We start from the raw sequence: 14,966 nt of genomic DNA, 5'->3' as shown, positions 1-14,966 counted from the left end.
TTGAACTGATCATGGGGTTCCAAACGGAGGAATTTTAGAGAAGGAGCTGAAGGAGCTGAAAGAGTTTTGTGGCACCATAAGGAGAGCAATAATACCAACAAGCCAGAGTTCCAGGGGTCTAAACCATGAGCTTGGGAGTACATAGGGAGAGACCCATGGCTCCAGCTGTATATATCAGGGAGGATGGTCTTGTTGGACATAGGTGGGAGAGGAGATCCTTGGTCTCATGAAGGCTGGACACCGTGTGTGGGGGAATTCGATGGTGGGGATGTGGGAGCAGGAGGGTGGGTGGGGACACATTCTTATAGAAGCAGGAGGAGGAGGATGGTATGGGGGTTCCTGGGCAGGGAGGAAATGGGATAAGGAGATAATATCTGAAATGTAAGTAAAATATCCAATTTTTAAAAAGGAAAAAATAATAAAAAGTTGGGTAGATAGTTTTGGTAATTTTATGAGTAGATATTTTGCCATTTAAGGAAATGTTTGCAGATAGATATGGTCTTAGAGAGGAAGGAAACAAAAATAGGCAGCTTTGACTCAGGGATCTATCCCTTTTCCTTTCGTCTGTCCTTCTTTCTTTCTTTCTTAGATAAAGAGAAGGGGGGTTGAAAGGAAAAAGGAAATATATAGAAATAATAGAATAAGTGTGTAGATCATTGAATCTACTCTCCAGCAGAGAGCTATTGCAATTTTCAAATAAGGTTATTTTTGTTTACATTGATATGGACAATTGTATATTGACACAGGTTTAAAGTTTTCTTCAGTATAATTATTTGTATATTGATTCAATAATTAAGCTTAATTTTGTTACAACATAATGTATGTATGTTTCTATTTGTGTATAATTATTATCCATATGAAACTCATTTAAAAGTACAAGGTTTAGTCCAAGTCCTTTAAATAGCTGCTACTGGCAACTGATAGGGATGATTAAAAAAATTCAAGTTAATGGTCAGACAATTAAACTCATTGTCATATCAGATACTAATCTGGATTTTCACAGAAATATGCTTCTTGGGTTAAACATATAACAAATAGCTACAGACAGGCAGTGTTTACTACTTCAGTTATGCTATGAATAGGTAGATGGTCTTCAAAACCTCAGAGACTCCCAGAATGCAGCATTTAAAGTTGTTTTTATTAATTCATGTTTTTTGGAATTGAAATATGTCAGGTCCTGGTAGCTGCCTATTTGACATGTAAGATGATGAGCATCAAAGGACCTCCATTTGGAAATGGCTTCATTTGTGGCAAGCTAGCTACTAGAGAGAATAAGTCATAACTTCATCTGCAGACTGAATGCTGTCCAGAAAGGACAAACAGACACAGAGAAGTCAATTGGCAAGCTCTGTCAAGGAAGGGTAAGCAAGTCCTTCACAATTTCTGATTTATAAAAGGTCTGTCAGATAGGCCTATGCCAGAAAGCTGCAGATGCTCCAATGTTTTTGAATACTGGGTGGTTGTCCAGGCAGCCAACTGTCTGTCTTTTACCAAATTTGAAAGTGAGTACCTGAACTTTCTGCATTCTCAGATAATGTTTATTTCCTTCTCAATTCTCTGTGGGATTGAAGATTAGACAGTCATATTCCTACCATTAAACTTATGTTGTTAAGACATGAGGAGACGTTTTTAGGTCTAAAAAGGTCTTTTAGGATTGTAATAGAAGTTAGGATAGAAAATGATTTAGATATAGAATTATAAACTCAACAAGATAGGATTGATGATAGTATACTTTATCTAATTTGCCAAATATAAATGGACTGGACATTATGAATGTAACTACTACCTAAGAATTTTCATAAATGTTTCTCTTTGTTCCTATTGTATATTGTTTATTCTCGTAAGAGAAGGAACCTTTTTATTTAGAGAAAGAGGGGAATTGTTGAGGAATTTGTTGCTATATATTGTGATGCTAAATTATGTATCCCAAGGTCTAACTGCCTCAAAACGCATGAATTATTATATATTCCAGTTTTGTTGTGCAAACATTGCTCCTTAATGTAAAACAATTGGATGAATAAAAATGTCTACAGTCTGCAGTTAGGAAGAAGAGTGGTTCCTGGGCTTGTGGTGTGAGGCAGAGACCAGGAGAAAAGATAAGAGATGATGGCTCCAAGAGGTAGGTGGTTCATGAGCACATGGCCATGCAGGAGTAGAAATGGCCTAGAACATATAAAGTAATATCTTGAGGTTACTGACAGCGAAATAGATGAAATAGATTAGAGGGTTGATATGTGCCCAGGTCTAATTCTTTAAAGCTTGTTATAAATATAAAGATTTTGGGTCTTTTGTTTGGGAGCTAAATGATCTAAGGTAATCTAGAAACCCCAAATAATATTTACGCTAACACAATTAATTAAGGAAAATTCAAGAGTTATGTGTAACTCTTTGGGCCCTTTACATAGTCCAGTTGTTCTTAAAATTACTGAGATTCTTAACTTTTCAACAACCTTTCATGGCCTTGGCTTTAGAAATCTTAACACATTAAGATTGTAGCTCACTCTTCTAGATAAATTGAAATCCTTGACAGAATAAATATTCCTTTTAATTTGCTTGTTTTGCACTTTTCTTTCTGTTCTGGGTCATACTAATAATTTTAATAAAATCTTAATATTCCTATAGGCAATTAAAATACTCTGAATAATATTTCTATGTATACTCTCCACAGTCAATCTACTCTGCCCTCTTCCCTTAACTCCTGCTACCTGAGATATGTGCACCATGCCTATAATTCTATCTTTTTGCTATTATTATGTTTTAGAATCACAATGTTCCCCTGCAGACTACCCAGACTTGTTTGTTGTACTTATATTTGCATTTAAGAATTTCTATGTCTTTTAATGTTAATAAATTTTTTTATCTACTTGACACAAGTTAAAGTCATCTGAGAAGAGGGAACCTCTATTGAGAAAATGTCTCCATAGGATCAGGCTGTAGCCAGAACTTTAGGACATTTTATTAAATACTGGTTGATGTGGGAGGGTTTATCTGACGGTGGGTGGTCTTGAGTTCTGTAAAATGTTAGCTAAGCAAGCCAAGAGGAGTAAAACAGCAGATAGCTCTCCTCAATAGCCTCTGCACCTCCTCCTGTCTCCATATTCCTGCCCTTTTTGCTGTCTTCTCCTCACCACCTTCAATGAAAAATGTGATATAGAGGTATAAGCAAAATGAATCCTTTCCACCACAAGTGGCTTCTGGTTATTGTGTTTGGTCACAGCAGTAATAACTTTAACTAATACAATGGCTCATTGTAAATATTGCAGATTAATACACTTTCTTCATTTAGAGGCATCCATATTAACTTTGTTATAAATCTGTCCATGCTTGCATGGCTATTAACTATTTTCATATTTCAACAATTTAAATACATTTAAATAATATTATGACAAATGATGTTTAATGATTTCTCATTTTTGAATGATGTTTTTGTATCTGTGTGTCTTTTCCGTAAACACTATGAACAGATTATTTGATGATATATTAGTTTTATGATTTTATTAAAGTTCCTGGGCCCTAGGAGTCTCTTGTATTTTTTTAATACATTTTTATAGACTTGCATGCATTTAATGAGTAATTTCTCCCACTGTGGGATTTTTGTATTTGACTTTTCTAACAGTGCTTTTAACAGACAATACATTGAACTTTAGAGAGTGTCATTTTTCAATCATGACAGAGGATACTATGACTCTTTATTCACTGTATCTACATACATGAAAAAGGAGTTTGCATTTCTTCATAGGACACTTCTTAACAAATACAAGATAACTGGTTTTTTTGTTTCATTCAGTTTGTTACTTTTGTGAAGTCAGCACTGAAGACTGAGTTGCACAGAAACAAATTTTAGTTGTTTGTTACCAAAATTGAATAGGAAAGCTTTTAATATTTTGGGGGAGGTAGGAAGTCTTGACAAATTCAGGAGTGGTAGGTTTCTAAAGAAAAGAATGTTTTAATGAAAAGTGCAATTTTCTTAAGAAAAAATAAAACTATTCAAACTCTTTTGAACTTAGAAAATGATAGAGATAAAAAATAGTTGGATGCATAGATTACTACTGTGGACATCCTGATCTTCTTTATACATCACTTAAACACATATTGAACATTAAACTGAATTTCTATTGTAAGCCATTCAGTGTTCTACCATAAAGCATAATGTCTACTCTTGTTAAATTATCCACCATTTTGGTTCACCCTATACTCATGAAATTTTCCTTAATCTGCAAAGGTTGCCTATATTCAAATTAGTTCTCAACAATGAAGGTAATCCATAATTGGTAATGATATCTTCTAGCAGCTTCTGGGCTACTACAATGGCATTTTCCTTCTTGGTGGAGAATGTTTCCACCCAAACTAAAAAGGTATTTACAAAGAATAAAAGGTAGACCTTGATTGACTTCAGTATAGTCTGTTTGCCAATTTGTAACTGGCCTTTGTCCACATACCATCTTTTCTAGGGTCCCTTGATCTATAGTAAAGGAATTTACTGCCTTACAGACAGGGAAGTGAGAAATGACCTCTTCCACCAAGGGGACAAAATGAAAAATCTTTATATAGCATTTGTTAGTAGCTTTTTAAGTTTCCTGTGGCCCAGAAGAATATTCCAAGGGAAAGATTATGTGGTCTTCTGCTGTACAAAGCCATACTCAGTTTCCAAAAGAGTCCTTGACTTTTGGCTTGATCCTTTTTATCTTTTGGCCTGCAGTTCGGTATTGGGGAAAGCTCTGGCAAGATCATAGCTACCATGTCCTTGGTCATGGAATCTGATGCAGACTCTTAGCAGCATTATCAGACAATCTGTTTCTTTTTGCCCTCTCTTATGTGCCCTTTTGTTGTTCTGGTCAGTGAATGATTGCTACCATAAGAAGTAGCCATATTGCCTGTAATATGTTCAGGAACTCATTTTTATTTTTAATAGTCTTTCTCCTCTGTGAGCAACCTGCTTTCCTTATAGATGAGCCCAAGGACATGGGCTGTGGTATACTGTCTGTCCATGTAGATGTTATCAATCTTACATTTGGATAATTTTAGGGCCTGAGTCAAAATTAGTAATTCAGTTTTTTGGTCAAAATAAGTAATTCAGCTTTTTGGGTCAATGTCCCAGGTGGCAGTGCTGAAACCCATGTCATAGACTCAAGAGTTACCACTTCCACAGCTGAATACTTGTGTCCTGCCTGAAACTGCTTCCATACAGGAAGTAGACTATTTCTACATCTGGTCAGGGGACATCTGTCAGATCTTGTTTTTAAATTTCTGATGTGGCTCAATACTATCAAGCAGTCACTTGTGACATCTAGATCAGCAGTAGAGTAGCCAAGTTAAGGGCTGAGGCAGGGTGCTACCAGATATTGGGCCAGTTCAGGAGCAAAAACTTGTAATGTGGGTCAAGTAGACCATGTCCCACAGTGGACCAGACAGAATAGTTGGTAAGGCTGAAACAGGTTGAGTAAATCTCATAATTGTGAATATCAGGTGTTGGAACCAACTTTCAGCCAGGCTAACCCTGTCTGGAACATGTAACCATGACACCCCACTGAGAGAAACATGACAACCAATCTTGTTTCATAAAATCCTAGAGTTCTCCATGTTAATAAGGTCTAGATAGGCCCCAAGTATTTAGCCAATGAGCATCTCTTCTTGGACATTCTTTCCTACAAAAGAGATTGACTCCCTTGTTCACCCTGAGTAAGACATATGCCTTCACAGTTAGCATGAATGAAGCAGTTTGGACAAGCAAGGACCATCTCCTTCATCAAGGATTCCTTTGGGGAAAGGCCTTAATAGTACAAAACCACACTTAATTCTCCTAGAGAAGGCCATCTTTCTGTTTGCCCCTCTGTACTCTTAACACTCAGTGGAAACCAAACCAGATTCCATCCCCATCCAGGCCTCAGTCATCCCCTTCCTGCCTGGTGCATAGAGGAAGCATGAACATTTGATCTCCATTCTCAACTCCTTGAGCTCCCAAGTGACTTCTGGGTAGACAGGAGATTGAGAACCAGGGCATCCATTACACACACACACACACACACACACACACACGCACACACACAGTTTCTCATCTGGGGAAACACATGCTGGGACCTCCTATCTTGGACTGGATTCTTCTTTTCCCAAACAGCATTCAGGTGGCACTCCGGCATCATAGCAGCAAGTTAGATATGCAGCCCAACATGCTAATGCATCATAGGAGCATTAAATATCTAGTGTGTGTGTGTGTGTGTGTGTGTGTGTGTGTGTGTGTGCTTGTAGGGTACTAACTATTTTGATGGCATGAAGGGTGGTTATAATTAGTTCTTGTCCCATGCTAATTTTTACCTGTGTCCTTAACCAAAACTGCAGTGGCCTCTAAGATGTGGATTGCTGTTTATATGCAGAGGAGGGAAGATGAAAGATAAGGCTAGAACCTGTGATTGGGTAGTAGAAAAAGATAGCAGGATGAGAGTTTTAGAGATGGGACACAGAGGGACAGAGAGGACAGAAGGATAGAGAAGATGGAAGAAAAGGACAAATAAGATCCACATGACTTGAAATAGCCAGAGGTACCTTTGAACAGCATAGAAGGGATAGAATAATATAAAACAATTTGTCCAATCTAGGTGGGCAGATTGTATCAATATCAACTGGCTTTGAGTTCATTGTGTGGGCATTTTGTGAGTTGTGAATTTACTGTTATAAACCTGTCTGATAAATTACAAGGCCCTAGAGTTTTGATTTTACTGGGTTAAGAGGATTTGTGAAAGCTAGCAGCAGAGGGAAGATGTCTTGGAAGTAACCACAGGGAATCAGGGAAGACCTTGGCTTCTAGCTCCCAATGGAGGAAGGGAACCACATTACTAGGGTATATCTGCCGATATCATGGATTGTTTTTTTAAATTATTACATACAACATAGGAAAGTTGGTCATCTTTGTGCTATGGGGTCCAGCTTTTAGGATAGGTAGGCTGCAGGTCCTTTCCAAGGACCTACATTCTGGGTCAGCATCCCCTTGGCTATGCCTTTATCTTCGTCTATATTCAGGTGGACAGACTTTTAGATTATCTGTCATGGTGAGTACCAGGGCTTTAAGAAATGCTTCCTTGAGTCTGTAAAAGTTTTTTTTTTCCATCTCAGGAGTCTAATTTAAAGTACTCCCCTGTTCCCTAGTGGCCTCATAGAGGGGTCTAGCAATCTCTATAAATCCTGGCACCCAGGATCTACAGAAACCTGCTGGGCCCCAAAACTCATAAATTTAGCACTGAGTCTCAGGAACAGGAGTGTTGAGGATTAACTTTTTCTCAGCCTTAAACATCAGGTGTTGGCACTCCTTGAGTATGTATCTGAAGTATGTTACCTCATTTTGGCAGAGTTGTGCCTTTTTTGTGGACACCTGATATGGTCCTGTATGGTCCAGTTCTCTGGCGTCTTCATTGGAGCAGCTATAAAGAGGTCATCCACATACTTCTAGAGATTTATTTAGGGATGAGTCTGCCAGTGCTCACTGAGTTTTTCATCGAGTGCCCCATCAAAGATGGTGGACCAGTTCTTGAATCCTGGTAGCAGTCCAAGTTAGTTGTCCATTAAACCTGTGTTCTGGGTGGCTACATTTGAGGGCAAACATGGGCTGACTAGCTGGGACTAGTGGCAAGCAAAAGAAGGCATTCTTGAGGTCCAGTATGATGTAAATATGTCATTTGAGTGGCAGGCTGCTCAAAAAAGTATAATGGTTGGGCACTAAAGGGAGATACCTTTTATCCCTTTTTTGACTTTGAGTAAGTCCCATACAGGCCAGTAGTCATTAGAATGAGGCTCTCTTACTGGCAGGAGAAGAATGTTCCAGGCCAACTGGCAAGGGACTAGTATCCCTTCTTCCTAGAGTCAATCTGTATATGATGTTATTCCTATTTTTACCTCTTGTGTCAAGTTGTATTGGTAGACTCTGTCCAGGCTGGCATTGAACTTTAGTTGCACCAGGACTGGGGCATTTTGCTAGCCCCATGGGATTTCTTTCTGCCCATAACCCTGGAATCTCTTCCATTAACTTCCCTAGGTATGGTCCTTATCTATATTCAAAGGACATATTTCATAAAGCTTATATTCTTCCTTTAGTGCCGTAGTCAAGATATGGGACCATTATCATTAAGAACTTGAACTCTCTGGGGACCAAAGTGGACTTGTGCTTCCATCTTATTCAGAAGATCTTGGACAAGAAGAAGGTGTGGGTATCTGGAGATGACCACAAATAAATGGGTTATATGTTCCATTCTCAAGTCCACCTTTCTTTGGGTAGTTCTAGTGGACCTTGAATCCATGTTCTCTTGTTGGATAGGGGTCCCATAGGTTGTTTCAAGATAGAATGTTGTACTCCTTTGTCTACTAGGAAATCTACTGGCTTCTCCTCCTCCTTTAGGCTCAGGGAGAGGTTGTGGGCCCCAATCCCCTCAGTCACTTATCTCTTCTATTTTCAGAACTTTAGGCTCTCTCTCTTTTAGTCTCTTGGGTCATTTGTTCTTCCAATGCTCCATTACTTTACAACAGGCACATTGGTCTTTTTGAAGATGAGGCAGTCTGAGAGGGCTTATTTGCCCCTCCTCTTCCATATGCTATATTTTTCTACACTCAAATATCTGATGTCTCTCTCCCATTGGCTGGCAGTAACACCTTGGTATGTCCCCAGTCTTGCTGTCCTCTTCAGATGCCCTATTGTTGTAGACCTTTTTGGCTATTGCCATGAGCTCAGCCATTTGCTTATCTTTGAATCTTTCCAGCCCTTGAAGTTTTCTGCAGATATCTGATGCCAACTGGTTGGCTAAATTCACAGCAGACTGGTTTTCCCTTGCCTCAGGGTCAATAGGCATGTATATGCAGTAGGCTTCCAGTAACCTCTTGAGAAATGCCCCAAGGCTTTCCTCTTTACCTGTCTGTCCAATTTTAGAGGCAAATTTATGGGCCTACAGGTTGCCTCCTAGAGACACCTTCATTAGAATCTGCCAGTAGACTTTTAACATCTCCTTACTTATAGGACTACTGGGATGCCAGTCTGGGTGGGTCAAAGAAAAAGTCACATCAATAGCGGCTTGAATTGTTGTTGGCTGGCAATCAGCTCCTGGAACCAATTTCTGGGTTGCAGCTGTCATGAATTCCCATTTTTCAGTCATGAAGAGCACCTGCAAAAGCTGTTGACAATCATCCATGTGGGTTGGTGAGTAAACATAGCTGAGTCTAATAGATCTTACAGAGTGGAGGCTTTCTCTCAGAACTTTGACTTCTGTATTTTTCAGTTGTATAGGTTGCTTATGGAAAAGGAGATGTGGGTCCTGTATTGTTTGACCTGCTAATCAAGGAGCCAGTCACCAGCGGTGGCAGTGTGATTATGGTAAAATCTACCTGTTTTGGGGTTTGGGCCTGCATGTAGGGAGGCTTGCTATCTTCCCTCTGGCCTCCTGTGTGGCTGGATTGGCCGTTTGTTGGGGAGGAGTATGCACTGGGACAAGGTCATAAGGATAGAGGTTCTCTTGAGTGGAGGGAAGTAAAATCATCAGCTTAAGGTCCTTCAACGGCTCTGTTTCCTTAATCTGCAAGATTGCTGGGGTTGGTTGAAAGACAGGACTCAGCCATGAAGCAGGGCTCTCCACAAGATACTAGTCATGTGGGACCTGGCTGGGGTGTCCAGGGTTCCCATACATAATACTTTTAGCCAAGTAGATGATGGGAAGATGGAAGGTCCTCCTTTCTGGCCATCCTACAATGAAAGTAGGTCGTTTATTCCTGCAAAAATTAAACCCACATTCTCCTTTAGGTGTTTGAAGTCCCTAAAGCTTGATCAAACTAGATACAGTGGGGTGGAGCTTGTTGCCTGTTCCATGGTGCCTTTTAAGAAAGTAACAGAGAACAAGCAAAATATAAACACACAAATACAGAAACATTTCTACAGGGGATCAAAAAAGAAATCAAAATGATACATATGGTGACCTACCTCATAACCAGGCTCCGTTGGAAGGGAATGACCAGTCCTTATCCACTAAAACTGAGTCAGACGAGAGATCCCTAGCTCCAGCAGAAGAGAGTCCAGAGAGTTGGAGCTTTCGCCCCACCTATATTGGTCTCCTGGCTGTATCCAGGATACCAGACAAATCAAAGAATGTGCTGAGATAAAAACAAACAGCATAAAATGAGACAAAGACACACAACCCAGAGACATGCCCCAACTTACTGATTGGCAGAGAGCTAATTGCTCGCCTATCTAGCCAGGGAGACCCCGGTATTCCAGGCCCATGCGCCAAATGTAAGGGTCCAAGAGTCTCTGAAGGAAGGCCCCAGACTCAAAAAGTATGCAAAAGGAGAGCATTTATTCTTCAGAAAGTACTAGCATGTGGAATTCAACCATTCATAAAAAGTGGCAACAGAGAGATGAGTTCACAGGCTCTTTTTAAGCATAGTAGGGGAATTTTAGAAATGGTTAGGGTCATTTTTAATAAGATTGGCTAGGTAATCAGCAGTTACATTAGTGCATTTCTAATTGGTTGCTATCTTAGGTTTACCATTTTTGTTCAAGCCTTAAAGAAATTCTAGGAACCGTCTCAGTCCTTGGGCTGGCTGTCTCTCTCTGCTAGACGTCAGGGGCCATTACTGATTAATGGCCCATTTTCTGTGGGTTTTTTTTTTTTTTTTGAAAAGCTTGCCTGCTTCTTTGGGGAACTGAAACCTAAGCCTAGTTATAATAAAATGGAGTACGTTACAGTCTGAGCTCTCAAGACTACTTTTTTCATCTTAACATAAAGAAATGTATGCAATAGATGAAATAAAAACTGCCAATCTGCATCTCCCGTTGACATCAACACTGAGGACTTGCTGTGTTTGTATGAAAGATCGTTTTGAAAAGGCTGACTATTGTTTCATAACAAATCCAGGTGCTTATCTTAAAAGCAATGTTTAGCCTAAAAACATCTTTGAAATTCTCCTAACGTACATTTAAAAGCATACTACGTTTTAGATTATCTACAGGCAAGCTCAGGTGTTATGTTACTTGTTTAGTTATATGCCATAATAAAACTGATTTTAATATAAGCTTGCTGAAAAGGGAAAAAAATCCAATTTCTAAGCTTGGCTCTCTGTTTCGTATCTACTTGGCCACATGAAACCTGGGTGCCTGTAAAGGCAGGATAATAACTAATCCTCTTTAGTGTTTAGCGACACTTAATCCTTTCTGGTACTTATCCTATTAACATTTTTTTCTCTTGTATTTAAATGCCAGTGCAGAGCACTCAAATTACTTGCATTTATTTCCATGCTTCTGAATTTGCCCGTTAGAGAAAGTACATTCAGAAATGTTTGACTAAATATATGCATTTATCAGAGTCTATATTCATTTTCAAGAGCTTATTCCACTTTAATGACTTGCAGCTTGGATACTTTAAGCTACCAACTTACGTTTATTATTATTTTGAACTATAAAAAATCATATGCAAATAATATTAGCTCTTAAACCAGAATTCCATGAATTTTTATAGACATTGACAGACTTTAATTTACTCCAGGTAAATAAATACTTCAAACACTATTCACCATTACTTATGTCAAAAGATACTACACAATGCATGTTATCTTTTTTTTCAGGAGGAAGAGTTAAGACATGATCTCAGGCAAACCAAGCTGATGTCACACAACCTAGTTTGGAACTCCTGATCCTTCTTCCTCTACATTCCAAGTGGTAGGATTGGACATATGTGCCACACTGAGTAGAAACTTTAACCTCTCAAGACTATCCTGTGTCAGACTAGGCTAAACTCTGATGTAAAAACAAGCAAAGTCCCAAATCAGATTGTTTTAGACAAATAAATCTTATTTATCACTATGTCATTTCATTTGATGGAGTAGCAAATGTAGATCAAAAAGTTAGAGAAAATTCAATCTGTCAAGACATGACCAGCTGTAGGGGTGATGTTTCGAAAATGGTGCCTTGTCCGGCTTGTTCATGGGCAGCCACCATGTTCCCACTGCTCCTAGGCTCTTATTGGGGCTCTGGCTAACTAGATGCACAGGCCCTGGCACCCATGAGATGCCAGTGTAGGGGATGGCTCTGCTAATCCACAATGCTACATCCACAAAGCTCAGCTGAACCCCAGACAATATTTGGCATCCTCACAGTACCAGGTAGAAATGAGACTCTTAAAGTTTAATGATTATCTACAGGATTTATATATTTAGAAATGCTCAATCTACAAGATGCCCACACAATTAGAGTTGCTACCCAAAATCTAACCTTTTGATAGAAGTTGCTATCTAGGACAGCTTTTGACCCATCTGTGCTTCTCCATGGCTGATAGCCTCCTTTCTCTCCTCCCCTTTCTCTTTTTCTCCCCTCCCCTTACTCTCTTCCTCCCCTCCCCTTCCTCTTTTTCTCTCCCAGCTCCACCTCCTCTTCTACTGCCTAAGCACTGAGCTCCACTGCCAATACAATGTAGCAGAACAGTATACTGCTACAACAAGCTTCTAAAACTATGACCTTCTATCAGTAAAACATACCACAGCCTCACTTCTTATGGATGCCATGCCATTGGGTAGCAGATAGCCACAACTCCTTAACACCAATATGCCATTTATAAGAAAGGAAGGAGGGAATGTTTGTACCTACCAATCCATACTCTCCTACATCAGTTTTAATGTAATTTTAATGTCAAATTTAAAATAGAGAAAATTGGGGCCAGAGAAATGGCTCTGTAATTCAGGGTACTGGCTATTCTTCCAGGAGACAGGTTAAATTTCCTAGGATCCACATGATGGATCAAAATAGTATGTCATGTAGGTGAAATATAATAACCTTCCTATCCTCCAAGGGAACCAGATATATACTTGGTACACAGACATACATACAGGTATAAATCCCATACACATAAAATGAATAAATTAAATATTGAAACAGAGAAATAATAAATGCTTAGAAACTTTTAACATTCTATGTGTTGATAATCAAAATAATTAGATACAGAATATTTTAGATGTTATATGGCAGGATTATACATATTCAACTAACAAATCTACAAGTATTAAAAAGCCTGAACATTTTTGAAATCTGAATCACATGTAGTGTGAAGAATTTTTGATAAGAGACAATAAATTTATTATGTAAAATTCAACATTTTCCATTAAGAAGAAAGTATTGGAAGGGAGAACAAAAAGAAAATAATATATAAAGTTTTAAATGAATGCACAACGTTTTTGCACACAATGAGGAATTTTTCTGGGCATATATGCAAGAGTGTATATATCTTGATTTCTATCGTATATCTCTATACATTAATGATTAAACAAACTTACGTAAATACCTACATTATAATGCACTGTTGTAATTAATAAAGCTTAGACTGAGGAAATTAAACATTTTATAAATTAGACAATTGTTAAGTCACAACTATGAATTTCAATTTTTTAGTTCACATTTTTGCCAATACAAAATACAGTCCAAGAAATCTACCATTTTGAAAAGTCAGCAGACATGTTTTCCTCAATATATAAACTTCATTTCTCCTATTTTATTCCCAGTAACTGCCATAATCTCATCCACATATGAAATGGTTACTATCAATATAAAACAGAAAGCTTGGCAGTTGCAAATTGTGCAAACGTTCTGGAAATGAACAAAAGATATATAACAAATCTGTGTCTAAACATGAAAACCTACTTACTTGCATGGGAGAACAGTTAATAATATATGCACCTCTTTCCCAGTGTTTTATCTCCAATTCAACAGACATAATTCACTGACTCTAAGAGAGAGAGAGAGAGAGTGAAGGAGAGACATACACATACATACATACATACATGCATACATACAGAGAGAGAGAGAGAGAGAGAGAGGGGGGGGGGGGGGGAGAGAAAGAGAAAGAGAGGGAGAGAGGGAGAGAGGGAGAGGGAGAGGAAGAGGGAGAGAAAGAGCAGACAGACAGACAGACAGACAGACACATGCACAGAGGGGGATATGTAAAAACCATGTTTCTCATAAAACAGCTCAGTTGACTCAGTTAGAAAGCAGAAACTGGAACCCAAATGTGGGTAACAAAAGTAATCTTTGTTGGTAGAAAAAATGGGATGACAATGTTTCTACCAGTCTGTGTTTATCATCATGGTTAGTTGTATGTTTTATCCCATCGATTCAGTATTACTGCAGAAATATTATAGAATTATATAGGAAAACTTAAATAGATGATAAAATATATTATTCAATAAATAATGTAACAAAAATGCTAAAAGAGTTTACTTAAAACTTTACATTTAGCATAGCGACATATGTTTATATTTCTAGAAGTCAAGAGGATAAGACAAGAAGTCTCTAATATTGACATAAAGGTTAGCATGCACGTAGATAGATTTTATCTCAGAAATATTTTAACTGTTTTAAATGTATTGGATATGTAGTATTTTGGTAGATTTAGTGAGAATCCCTAAAATATTATGATAAACTAATCCTGCAGCATTTCTTGTTATATTTCATGATGATATTAAGCACTGAATAGTATAAAAATGTTATAAGAAAAATGTAGAGGAGAGGTTTTATTTATTCAAATGTCATGTAAATTATCAGCTAGAGTAACAGATGGAAAATATATAGAAGGAAAAAACAAAAAGTGAAGTTAATATAAATATTAAAAACAGGCAACAGATAAGTAGTACCATAAATTAAGACACGCCTACAACTAATACTGGGAAACCAGGGAAACAAAAATAACTTACTTCTACAGAGTTTATACACTATTAAGCGAGAAGTTTGATTGCCTTTCTATACTATGTATAGCTGGTAAACAACCAGTTTCCACTATTCTCAGCCAATAAGTTTCTAGATACATTTTTCAAACAGTTTCAATTAATTATCACATACATACTGGTATCATGATTCAAAATAAAAACATCTCCATGGAAAGCATGAAGCTATTAACTAGAAAGGAAGTGAGAACGCTAAGTGTTTTAGGTATATTTTTATTGCAGTGAAGAGATAC

The sequence above is a fragment of the Grammomys surdaster genome, unplaced genomic scaffold, assembly GCF_004785775.1.
Source record: "Grammomys surdaster isolate TR1022 unplaced genomic scaffold, NIH_TR_1.0 150, whole genome shotgun sequence".
Lineage (NCBI taxonomy): Eukaryota > Metazoa > Chordata > Mammalia > Rodentia > Muridae > Grammomys > Grammomys surdaster.
Note: the sequence above shows the minus strand (reverse complement) of the source record.